Source organism: Strigops habroptila, chromosome 4 (assembly GCF_004027225.2).
Source record: "Strigops habroptila isolate Jane chromosome 4, bStrHab1.2.pri, whole genome shotgun sequence".
Classification (NCBI taxonomy): domain Eukaryota; kingdom Metazoa; phylum Chordata; class Aves; order Psittaciformes; family Psittacidae; genus Strigops; species Strigops habroptila.
Window position 1 is genome coordinate 26,711,969 of NC_046358.1, and position 12,106 is coordinate 26,724,074.

Here is a 12,106-nt window from a genome sequence, read left to right on the forward strand (position 1 = left end):
AATGTGCAGTGGATGCAAAGAAAACCACTATCTTTTCCTGCCCACAATAACAAATAACTAAAACATTGACAATATCATCTGCATTCTTTCCTTATGCGTCCAATGCCAGCCTTTTTGCATTAGCCAGTGTTATTACAGAAATAAGAACAGTATCTGCAAAACTAAATTTGAATTGGTTGGTAAGGGAAAAAAAGCAACACATTAAAATTTGAAAACATGTAGTAAATTTTAATCCATATCTTAAATTGACAAAGCCAGAATTATTTATAAAGCCTTTCCCATTAAGTTTGCAGGAACTAAAGGCGAGAAATCACACCCCTGCTACACAAACATTTTATTACATTTACCCACCAGCGATATCAATCCACCATAATACTGTTACTCCTCCAGAAGGTAAGCATTGTGGAAGGCAGCCAACCTCTGCACTAACTGGCTCACCATGGCTGCCATCTGGTGTCCCTTGCTAATGCTAGCCCATTAACACCTTGCTGCCAGAGACTGATAGTGACTGGGACTTTTTATCCAGAGATCTTCATGATATCAGGCCTGATTAAGATATCAGGGACTTCAATCTATTCCTGAAGATTTGGCTGCAGGAGGCATTTGAGCGTAACAAAGTCTCACATCATAAAACTAGTCTGCCTGAGTCAAACTGGTGACTGAGCCTGTAGAGAACCTGGAGGCCACATAATACACTTGCATTTTCCAGGCTATGTAGGGTGATGGGAGGGAAAAGGCTCCCCATCAGCACTCCAGGCAAGTGACCTGGTCGTTGTCAGCAAGAAATAATTGCTCCTGCTGCTATCTCTACCTTGCAAAAGCCCAAAGCTGTTTTCTTCACCCAAGTGGAAGGAAACTCTCCAGCTGCCACAAGAGGGTCAGGAGTGGTGCATGGACCAACTTAAGCTGAATTTGTACTGGTTGCAGAAGAAGGGTGAACGTAGCTGAGTAATTTCTATGGACAAGGAAGGATGTCCTTTCATTCTACAGAGCTTCACTTGGGATCTAAGCTTTGGTACAAAACACTGCTGTAGGGGCCAGTTACAGTCCAAACTTACCTGCCTCACAGCCATGGATACTCTGTTAGCGAGACACTACATGTGGAAGACTGTGTGCCATGCACATGGCACTGCACAGGCATATGGCAGGATGAACAGGCACCTTTCTAGGTAAAGCTACATTATGTAAAGTTGGAAACAGTTGGGTGCTTTCAACCCTGCAAATTGCCTTTCTCCATCTGAGCCCTCAGGTAAAATGCAAATAAGCAAACCTAATGCTTAAGACAAGGGGAGTCTTACTGGATACCAGATGGTTCATATGTAGATAAATGCACATGGATGCATGTGGGATTTCAGGCTGGTGTGGAGGTTTCCACGCTGAACAGGTTTTGTTTCTCTTGGATCAGTGGTGGGGAAGGAAAGCTGCAATGAATTTGTAAGACCCTTTGGGAAGAGACTCCACAATGCACAACCAGGCACAGAAGCAGCACAGGTTCTGCAGGGTATCTGCTGGAAATTAAGGTGAACAGCTTTTCTTGCATTCTGGTCCAAAGAAGACAAAGCCTCTCAGTGCTTACAGACATGTGCAGTGTGGTCCTGGGCTGCCAAGAAGTACTCTTGGGAAGAAAGCCAGAGTCACTCAGAGACCTGGTTAGTGTTTTCTTTGGAAGGTTGCTGCTGGAAAATGCTGTTGAAACATTTTCTATGAGGTTCTTTCTTTCAATTAGACTTAGCTCTTCCAGAAACTTTCCAAGGAACAGTATTTTTTCTCCAGAATACTGGCTAGCCAGAAACAAAGTTCTTCAGCCAAACCTCAAACTATTCAATTAGTGAATTCTGCGCTTCTGCCTCCATGAAGCTTTAATTCAGTTGCTTTTTATTCCTGTTCCCCTCTCTGGGCCAAGTTCTCTGCTTATACCGCAATGCACTCTGAAATGTCAATTCTCACTCAGAAACGATGAGACCTCCTGACATGGATGAGACCTTGGGGCATTTGGGGTGAGCTCCTGGACATAGATTAGATGGAAATATAAGACTCCTGGGCTTAAGCAATGCTTCATACTAAAGTTTTATCACAATGTAACTGAAGCTTTTTTGGTAATTGGATGTCTACTGAATCAGTGACCTGTGGGCCAGGGAGAGATGGGTCTGGGAATTCAACCAGCAAAGTATCCCCTACATTATCAGACAATAATGTGAAGATGATTCCCTTCTGTCCTTAAAATAATAAAACTCTGCCCCGTAGTAGACTCTTACACCACAATAACCCAAACCAGCAGCTTCCAGAGGCTCTCAGGCTGCGTATATGTAAAAACTGTCCCAAGGTGCAGAGATGCAAGCAGAAGGAGCCAAAGGTACATAATTGAAAAGAGTGCCCTGTCAGCCAGCACACAGGAAGATATATTCCTGTATGAACACATGATTCCTGAGATGATGAATTTTCAGTGGCAATTATAGGAACCAGAGATGAGGGATAGCCTATCTATCTTTCTTCTTTCTCCTCACTTTGTTGTGTGCATAGTGTGATAATAAATAGTTTTACCTTCTTTCTTGAAAGTCTTCTGTACCCATCAGACAACACACGAGGCACTAGTAGGGAGAATCTCACCTTCCTGCCTCATCAGGAAAATATTTTTCATTCATGTACACAAACCATCAAACTACATAAGACAATTTAAAAATACAATCATATTCTTAGTTGACAGAAGCAAAAGGCGATGTTTTCATATCGTATTAAGATATTGTATATTAATTGCCTTCTACTCAAATGCAAACATGAAAGTTCCTGTCGCTAACGGAATAATATTTTATTTTTAAAAATATAGTTTGGAAACTATTTGTATTAACTACAAGCCAAAAATAAGAGTATCAGCCTTTTCCTTGCCAGAGCAGATTTACCATTCAGCACCTGTAACGAGAGTTTTATTCAACTATTTATACTGCACTTACTGACTATAAGGTATCCATGGTATATATGTTACCTAGTTGAATATTTCTCTTAGGTGCATGCTGAAAACTGCTCACATAAAAAAGCATGATGGTAATTTAGCTCCAGCTGGCATTCAGCTGAAAGCATGCCTGTGTGCAGCTGCATGGGTAGGCATACCTTCAGATCTTCGTGTAAGACATTTCCCTTCAAAAGTCAGTCTTGAAAACATACTTTGCACATATCAGTGTTCATGAATACCAAATAAAAGGTAAAGAAATTGCCCTCAAAGGAAACTCTTCATTTTTATTTAAATGAATACTTAATGAATCTACTTAAGAAGTACTTGCCCCAGGACATTTCTAGGTCTATCTGTGAACAGAAACCTGTAAAATTAAAATATTAAGTGTTAAAACTTTTTATGGAATAAGATAAACCTTTCCTCCTATTTCAGGGTGCAATAAAAGCCCTGTGGAAAAGCAAAGAGCACACAGTTGCTGCCGGCGCAGAGCAGTAGGCACCTGGGCACACTGCTTACGCTAAGACTAACAGGCAAAGTACAGAACACCTGCAGCTGGAAACTCTTCCCCTAATTGGTCTTCTGTTGGGAAAGACACAGTGAAAACAGAGTCCCTAGGCTTTTTGATCCATCGGATCAGCTTAAGCACATTTGGGCTATCATCTGCTGTGCCTGTCTTGGTGAAGATGCTGGCCCATGTCTGAAGGAGTACAATTGCGATGAGCAGTATAAGTTGCTACGTTACTTTAAGTGTGGTGTAATATGTTGTTTTACAATGCAGAGTTTTAATTTTTAATATTAAGAAAAATACTTCATGAAATTTCATTCCTTAAGCACCTTCATGCCCACAAGAAGATGACAGGTATTATTTCATGCAGAGAGAGAAAGAAATATCAGGCATCACAGCTCATCTCTTGATTTGGACACTACCCTTTCCCAGGCTTTCCCTCTAGAAGATGGGTGTGAGCCTCAGGCAGATTGCTTCTGTGTTTGCTGGAGAAGGAGGAGGAGAGGTTCAAGAGAAACATCTGCAGGGAAGATCCTGCCAGCGTGAGGGGCAGGCTGGAGTTAGTTAGGTGCCTGGAGTATGTGCAGGTGTGCTCTGGGACAGGAGCACCAGTGCCATTGCAATGCTCTGCAATGAGCAGTAGTTTAACCAGAAGATAAAACGTGGAGTGGAGGTAAATATATTTTAGCCTTTTTTTCTTTTCTTCATTCAGGATGACCAAAAACCAGAATTTGCGAATTCCTTAGAATTGCCAATAAATAACTATAAATTAAAATCCAAGATCAGCCTCACCCAGCTCCACTGCACTGTACCACTAATATCATCATCCTCTCCAAGACCTACCTCTCTACCAGCACTGTCCAAACAAAATGTTTCCTCAACCTCACTGGCATGCTTGGCATCTTCTTGCTTGTTCAAATCTCTGCTCATTTTCTCACCTTTCTCACCCCTGTTTTCATTAATATGAGATTATTTTTGCTCTTTTTTTCCTGCGGTCTTCATATTGGATTTAATTTCATTTTATTTACTGACCTTTCCCCTTCTTCTAATGGGTTCTGTGATATTATTGAGTGTGCGATACCGCAAGAGACTAAACACCTCTGTTTACGAGAGGTGTCCCTCAGGGTTTTCCAGGCTTGCTTTTATATCCTGCAATGAAATTCTGTGCTTTTGAGACCAGTCCTAGTCCCTGAAAACCACCAAAAAACTCCTTACTGATTCCAGAAGGATAGGACTGATCACTAAAATCAATTACACTCTCGTATCAAACTTTTTACCGCTCCCACTGACTTCAATAGCAATCCCCCTTGTGCATATGAGGATGCAATCCAAACCAGAAGTAAACAAACCAGAAGTCAGTAAACAATTAATTGACCTATTTTTTAAGATGATATGTCAGAGTTAATGGGCAATGTACTTAGGCAGCTTGAGGCAGAATTGAGGTCTCATATTTTTAATGCTTCATATATTTATAGGTACTGAATTCTGAAGAAAAATGGCGATCATCATTGTACATTCCTGTAAAAAACACAAGTCAGAGAATTTCATTGTATCGACCTCAGATAAAGCACATGTCAGAGAAGCATAAAAGATCTTCACATTTAAAATATACTCTGTATTTACAGTCTGGATTTCACTTAAGCCCCTCACTACAGGCTCTCTAAATTTCTCTTTTCAACTGCATAAACCTCTTCTTCACTTCCCTCAATAAAAGCACTTAGAGAGTGTGACCAGATTTTGAAAGCCATAAATTCTGTGAATTTTGTAGATTTTTTTTTTTTTATATATGCTTCAATATTCCTTTAATTTGCCTTTTTTTTTTTTTTTTTGACTATAAATAAAGCCTTCTTTCTGCAACCAGTCACCAAAGGTCACCTTACAATGTTTTGCTATTTCCCGTATTAAGCAGCAATGCTTTTCAGCTGACATTCCAACTTCAAGTCATGCATATGAGCATGATGTGAGCTTGCTTCAAACCACAGTGAGAGGGCTGCAAACAAGACTGCTGTATAATTGCTGAGAAAAATAACATCCATTGTCAAAAAGGGCACTTCAACCAAAACTTAGCTGCATGAATACAAGTGTCTCCAAATATTTGGTTCATGCTAAAAATATAGCACATTTATTAAAAATAGATATTTATAAACATTGATATGAACAGACACAGATGTTAGGCAAATAAGAAAGGAAAAATAACCATACAATGTATTTCTCCCAACATTTTATCAGGTTTAGGCAGACCTTGCTCAATGGAATTGGTTTTTTCATGATTGCACCATATGTTCATTCTAAATAAAAAGCTTTCAGAGTCAATGTAAGTAAAAGCAAAAACCAAGAGAAAAAAGTCATTTGACATAACAGACACGTGATCTGTGCTATGAAGCTACCTTTGAGTTCAATCTCTGTGGGTATACGGTATACATTTCTAATTGTATATAGTGTATAGTTTCTCTCTTTATTGTTTTTTTTTTTTATCGTGTTAAAACAACATATCCCTGGTGGATTTCCTCAAAGCTACAACTTACATAATTGCAGTCATTTTCCTCCAAACTGAAAACCAAACCAAAAGGAAGAGGGCAAGACAGAAGAGTTGAGCTTGTTACTGTGTGGAAAAGTCTTGTTAAATTAATTGTGCTTCAGCCTTCGCTGCCTGCAGGCAGCGCTTATACGATGTGTTAATATAATACAGAGTCAATTCTGATTAAACAACTTGTCAATAGTCAGCAATGTTTGTTGTCAGTCTTAATGGCCGTTTTATCTGGTCTATTTGCATGCCTTCTAGTTTACAGCGTTGTGTAAATATACACAAAAATGATCACAATGAGGTTCAGAATTGTCCCAATAATTCCAAGCATTGCCAAGATGGTTTCTTCTTTGCTTTCCTTTTCTTGACTGCCTTTATCTTCTTCATTTCCACTAGTGATTACCATCTTGGTGGCCAGTTTCTTTATCCTCCCCTTCAGGATAACCTAGATGTGGGAATGAAAACATCAAAATGGATTGTTAGTTTGAGTTTCCAAACTCATATTAATAGTGGAGGCAATTGCAGAGTTTTTGCCCCATAATGCATTATATTAAGAAGTCACTTTAAAAGGATTAATAATTTACTAGGTATTCAGTAAATGCTTAATTAAAATGGTAGTTAAGATAGCTTGTAGACTACTTATAACCTTCCATAACACTCTGCTTATGTGCCAGTGATCATTTGTTACACATATAACTCATGTGCAATATTGTTATAAAACTGGTTAGAAATGTACCAATGAGGTGTGACTCCATCACTGTCAGTGGGGACTTTGCCTGCACTCAGATTGCAGTCAGATTGCACTCAGGAAGACCATCTTGCCAAGTTGCGGAGACCCTAGATTTACACTTCAGTACCAAGGAGCAAGTAGGTGAGGGAAATAAAACCAGGAAGAGCTCATTTCTTTTTAATAGGAAAAATCACCAAAGACAACAGTATTTTTTCTCCCGATGAGAAAGAAGACAGCAGAAACCTCCTAATAAATAATTCAAAATAAAAGCAAAACGAAAATAACATCCATCTTGGCTTTTATTTTCCTCATTCTTAATGTACGATGAAAAGTTACTTGCAGTGCAGTGAGCTGAAATGTATCGATCTGCCTGCAGGGAGAATACACTCATTTCCCAAGCAACAGCCCCAGCCTCTGAATTGCTTAAAAAAAGAAAGATTCTTCAAATGTGAGACCAGCCCCGACTCCTGGTACTGCTGGATCCACAAATAAAGAAGTTCCTTCGGTCTTCCAGCAAGGCGCTGAGACCTGGGTAAACACTTGATTGTTCATATTGGAAATGGATACATTCTATTTATCTGTGCTTATCTAATGCTGCAAATTCTAACTTCATGGGCAAACCAGAGCGCCCTAGAAAACTGAAAAAGTTTGGCTGGTTTCCTAAAGTCAACTGATCCACCAACAGCTGGGTTCAGGCAATGCCCTGCTGTTGTCTCCCAAGCTGTGAACCATATCCCATGATTTTTCTGCTGGAAGCAGTGGTAGGACATAGCAAAAAATGCTCTGCAACAGCTTGTGCCTGTGGGAGGGGTCTGGTTGGAAGAGAAAGGGGGCACAGGCTCTTTTCTCACTCCTCCCTCTACTAACCCATGGAGCAAAACCACTAGATGCCATGTGGCATGAATGTGCAGGGTGGTGAGGGCTCCCTGAGAACAGGCCTCCACCTGTGTGGGCACATGTCCCTCCCAGCAGGTATTACCAGAGGGTAGCCCTGACCTGCAGCTCCACTTAGCAGAAAAGATGGAAGGACTGGGAAAGGTGAGGAAATCCTGCAACAGACACACTGAGAGGAAAAACAGAGAATCGAGACAAAACAACCTGTATTTTGTCACATCTGCAAGTTGTTCATATATAGGACAGCAAATAGCTGCTGGCAACTTCCTAGAATGGGTGTCGTAGTTGAATCCCAGCAGGTACAAGTGATTAGTGGTAAGGCAGACGTGGGAGTCTGCAGAGGCGCCACTGGCCTTCATACTTACACTTGCATTAGCATTTACGTGTTTTGCTTTAGCGTCACCAAGTGATTCAGAGGAAAGCAAAAATGTAGGTAACCTGAGGGTACGCACAGCAGATGCAGTCAGCGGGAGCAGGGGGCACCAGGCAGATGGGGACTGCAACAGACATCAGAGCATGCTCATTCAGCAGGTCTTCAGGTAATCTGCCCCAGGAGAGCAAAGCCTCAGAGGCATCGGGTACCTCCCAGGGACACTGGCTCCCTTCCAGGTTCATTTCCAACCCTCAGAAATGCCCTCATCCCCACAGCTCCTCCGGCCACAGCCATCTGCAACTCCTCCTGCAGGACCTACTTCTTCCAGCAGCAGAAGGGCTTTGTCATATTTGTCCCCAGCTGATATCCAGAGGAGGGCTTGCTTGCATCTGGTGGGTGGCCTCCCTTAGTAATTGCCACCATGCAGTCAATGGTATCTTAAGCAAATTGGGAAGTCACAGGAGCATTCCTACCACAGCCATTACATTAACCTCGCAACCCAAGCACACTCACTCTGTGTGGCATCAGACCACAAACCCACATCCCAGGCTATGACTCGCAGCAGTTACTTCGCCCACAAAGCCGTGAGTCATTTGGATATCGTGTTCCTTTCCCCTTCAGTAACTGAGAGGCTTTCCCTCTGTCCAAATGTTTGCATTTCACTGTTCATTTGGAAAAAAACCCAAACAAACCAGTCCCTGGGTTGCACGATCTCTGATCTGAGGTTGTACAATCACTTTTCTCCCCTTTTAATATTAACAAGGAGATGCCGAGCAGTTTTAAAACCAACCACCACCAACATGACTTTGACTGCCAGATATTTTCTGTTCCACTAAGGGCCCTTAAATGAGGGAAAAAGTCCTTAGTAGGATTCAGTGAAATATGCGTGGAGAAGCTGGTGAGTGGGACATGATGAACACGAAGGAACAACAAGGAGGCAATAACATTTGAGGGTCTATACATGGGTTGATGCACAGTGTGATTTGTCGGAGGTCATCTCTCTTGCTCCAGTCATGCCTGTGTGCTGTATTTAGCTCATGCTATGATCCAGCCTGCGACTGCATGAACTGCATCCTTTTTGGATGAAACTACACAGAAGGTGTGTCCCAGGAGTGCTTCATGTGCTCTAAAAACAATAAAAAGAAATTTCAGTCCATGGCAGCAGGGGTTCAGACAAAAGCTGGTCTGAAGTAAAACCCCTAACACACGTGTGGTGTGGACGCTGGCGCCATTTGTTTTCCTGAAGAGATTTCTCCTGTGGGTCCACACTGCTTGCTATTTTATACATCACCTAAACTCTGATAGAGAGCTAGCACAATCGGCTTGGTATTAAGAGGCATTTAACATTCAAACAGGACAAGACTGGGACCAATACAATTATATTAGTACTTTGCCAAATATAGCACTGTTGAAATCGAGGTAAGCGTTGACTTTGAACTGTGAGGAGACCAGAATTAAAATTACTTCTCTACATTTAAGGACTGACCTTGGGAGAAGAGGAGCAGTCTCCTAATGGCAGACTCAAGCCTTTAACCTTCAGAGATCTCGGGCTCACAGCAGTATTTTGGCTGGCTGGGGTCTGTGGGTGTTTTTTTGTAACTGTGAAAGTATTTGCTGTCAGTTTTAATATAATTGCTGTCAGTTTTAATATAATTTAATATAATTTAATATAATATAATTAAGAAAACAGAAAAGCTTTCTGGCTTTCTTGATACCTTTTCTCAGCCTTTATTATTCTCTTCTGGAAATTGATTTCACTTATTTGACATTGTTTCATGTATTTAAGATTCTTATGACACATTGCTCCTTTTATATTTTTCTGATCAAACTTCATGCTTGTCAGAAACACTCCTTTTCCTTATCCAGAACTGCTGAGATAGAAGGGATAGAGAGCACTAGATTTACCAATTCTTTAATAACTATACTTCTTACTTAATTACTACTTCATCAGGAAAGCACTTTCCTGCCACATCAAAATTAATGTTTCCTACTTCATTTTGCAAGACTCATCATTAACCTAACATCAGCCTCAGAGCCTGTCCTGGTCTCAGCTGTAACAGGATTTTTTTTCTCCTTCCCAGTAGCTGGTGCAGTGCTGTGTTTTGGCTCTAGCCTGAGAACAATGCTGATAACATACCAGTGTTTTAGTTGTTGCTCAGTAGCACTTACCCTGATCAAGGACTTTTCAGTCCCAAGCTCTGCCAGTGAGTGAGGAGAGGCACAAGAAGCCATGAGGGAGCAGACACAGGACACCTGACCCAAACTAGCCAAAGGGGTATTCCATACCACAGCACATCATGCCCAGTATGTAAACTGGGGGGAGTCACCTGGAAGGCCCAGATCGCTGCTCGTGTCAGGCTGGGCATTGAGCAGCAAGTGGTGGGCAATTGTATTGTGCATCACTTATGTTTATTGTTTTTTTCCCTTTCTCCTTTCAGTTTTATATTGTCTCCCCTTGTTATTTCCCTTATCATCATTATTATTAGTAGTAGTAGTACTAGTAGCTTTAAATTATACTTTCGTTACTGGACTCAATATTCTCTCAACCCATGGGGTTTACATTCTTTCGATTCTCCTCCCCATCCCGCTGGAGCAGGGAGAGGGGAGGGGGAGATGAGCAGGTGGCTGTGTGGTTCTAAGTTACCAGCTGGGCTTAAACCACGACAGAGCCTTTTGAAAAGATATGTATTCCAGAAGCTATCCATGAAAAGATATGTATTCCATATGTTCTGCATTGCACAGGGGTGGAAAGGTCATTTCAGTGCTTAGGACACTCCTTGCACTATTCACCTCCTTGCACTACTACTGACTTCTTATATATCTATGCGAAATCCACTTAGTCTCTCTGCCTCAGTTTCTCACCTGTGGAATTCTTCAAAGAACTGCCCAGCCTACGTCCATAACAGGAAATGATACATAACAAAAGTGAGGCCCCACAAATACTTCCAAAAGAGGGAGATGCTAACATGAAAAATTTCAAATCCAACGGTGCTATAAAATACACCCACTACCATGTCCCCAGATCTGTGGGAACTGCTGCACCTGTCGTTGCAAACAGCCCAGTGAACTAGACTAAACATTCTAACAAAAGGAGATAATCCCATTCATCTCTCTGCTCTCAGCATGAGCAGTGACTGATCTAAAGGTGATGGCTTAGTGGCAGAGCTTTGGAAAAGGTAGCAGCAAAAGTGCACATTTGTGAATTTACTGCAGTATGTTTATCACATCAAAGATACAAAGCACATCCCTCATGAAGTGCCTGCCCTGATATATCTGTCAGCTTTTGAATATGCTGGCACCTTGACTTGCTCTTGAAAAAGTTTTGTAATCTTCAATAATTTCTCTTCTAAGTCATTATTTATGAGCTCCCCAAAGACATCATGAGTGGAGGGTGCTGGCAGCAGAAGCAGGGCTCCAGGGAAATCAGAGGAGGGGAGCATGGTCCAGGCTTTGTCGGGGACCCTCCACGCTCCTCCTGATCCCCCCGTTCTGGCACTTCAAAAAACAAGAACAAAAACTTCGGAAAGGCTCCCAGGGTCCGATGCTCAGCTGATACAAAGCAGCGTCCCTTCCCCAGGTTCAGCTGAGCCACCCCTGCTTACACCAGTTGAGGATCTGGCTCCCTGTATTAAATCTAGCTTGAATATCAGTGAGCACAAATTTTGTATTCTTAATCCATAATCACAGACAATCAGCAGCCAAATTGTTTTGATATTTAAACTTGTTTACAGTCCCCAGGCTATTAGTTGTGATGACACATTAAGAGATAAGAGAGCTTTAATTTTCTGAGGATAGTTCCACCCTCTGGGGATAAGAAACACACAGCAGAAACTTGTTTTGATTATCAAACTGAAGAGGGCACAGAAATCATACAAAGCTGAGTGTGAGTTGAGACGCTGCTGGAGCTGACACCTTCCTTCATCTCACAAAGAAGTGCTGGAATTACCAAGCAGGGAAGAGAGGGTCCTTGAGGATTTAACCCCCCTTGAACATCACAGCCAAGTGGAGTTTTGCTCCTTTACTCCTAAACAAGTTCTTTTAGCCTCATTTTCCGCCAAGGGCAGACCTGGGAAAGTTGGGTGCTCAGCTCAAGTCCTGGCCAGCCCCCAAGGCAAGATGCTGAGCAGGGCAGT

The 12,106-nt window shown here is 41.8% G+C and overlaps 1 long non-coding RNA gene across 1 annotated transcript in view; it reads right to left on the reverse strand.

Moving 5' to 3' along the window:
- Positions 1-5,262: 5,262 nt before the first annotated feature.
- Positions 5,263-12,106, reverse strand: part of LOC115607247 — a 158,848-nt gene continuing 152,004 nt past the window's right edge. Inside the window, exon 5 of the long non-coding RNA XR_003991150.1 lies at positions 5,263-6,421. This is a non-coding gene — a long non-coding RNA (uncharacterized LOC115607247). The remainder of the gene's footprint in view (positions 6,422-12,106) is intronic.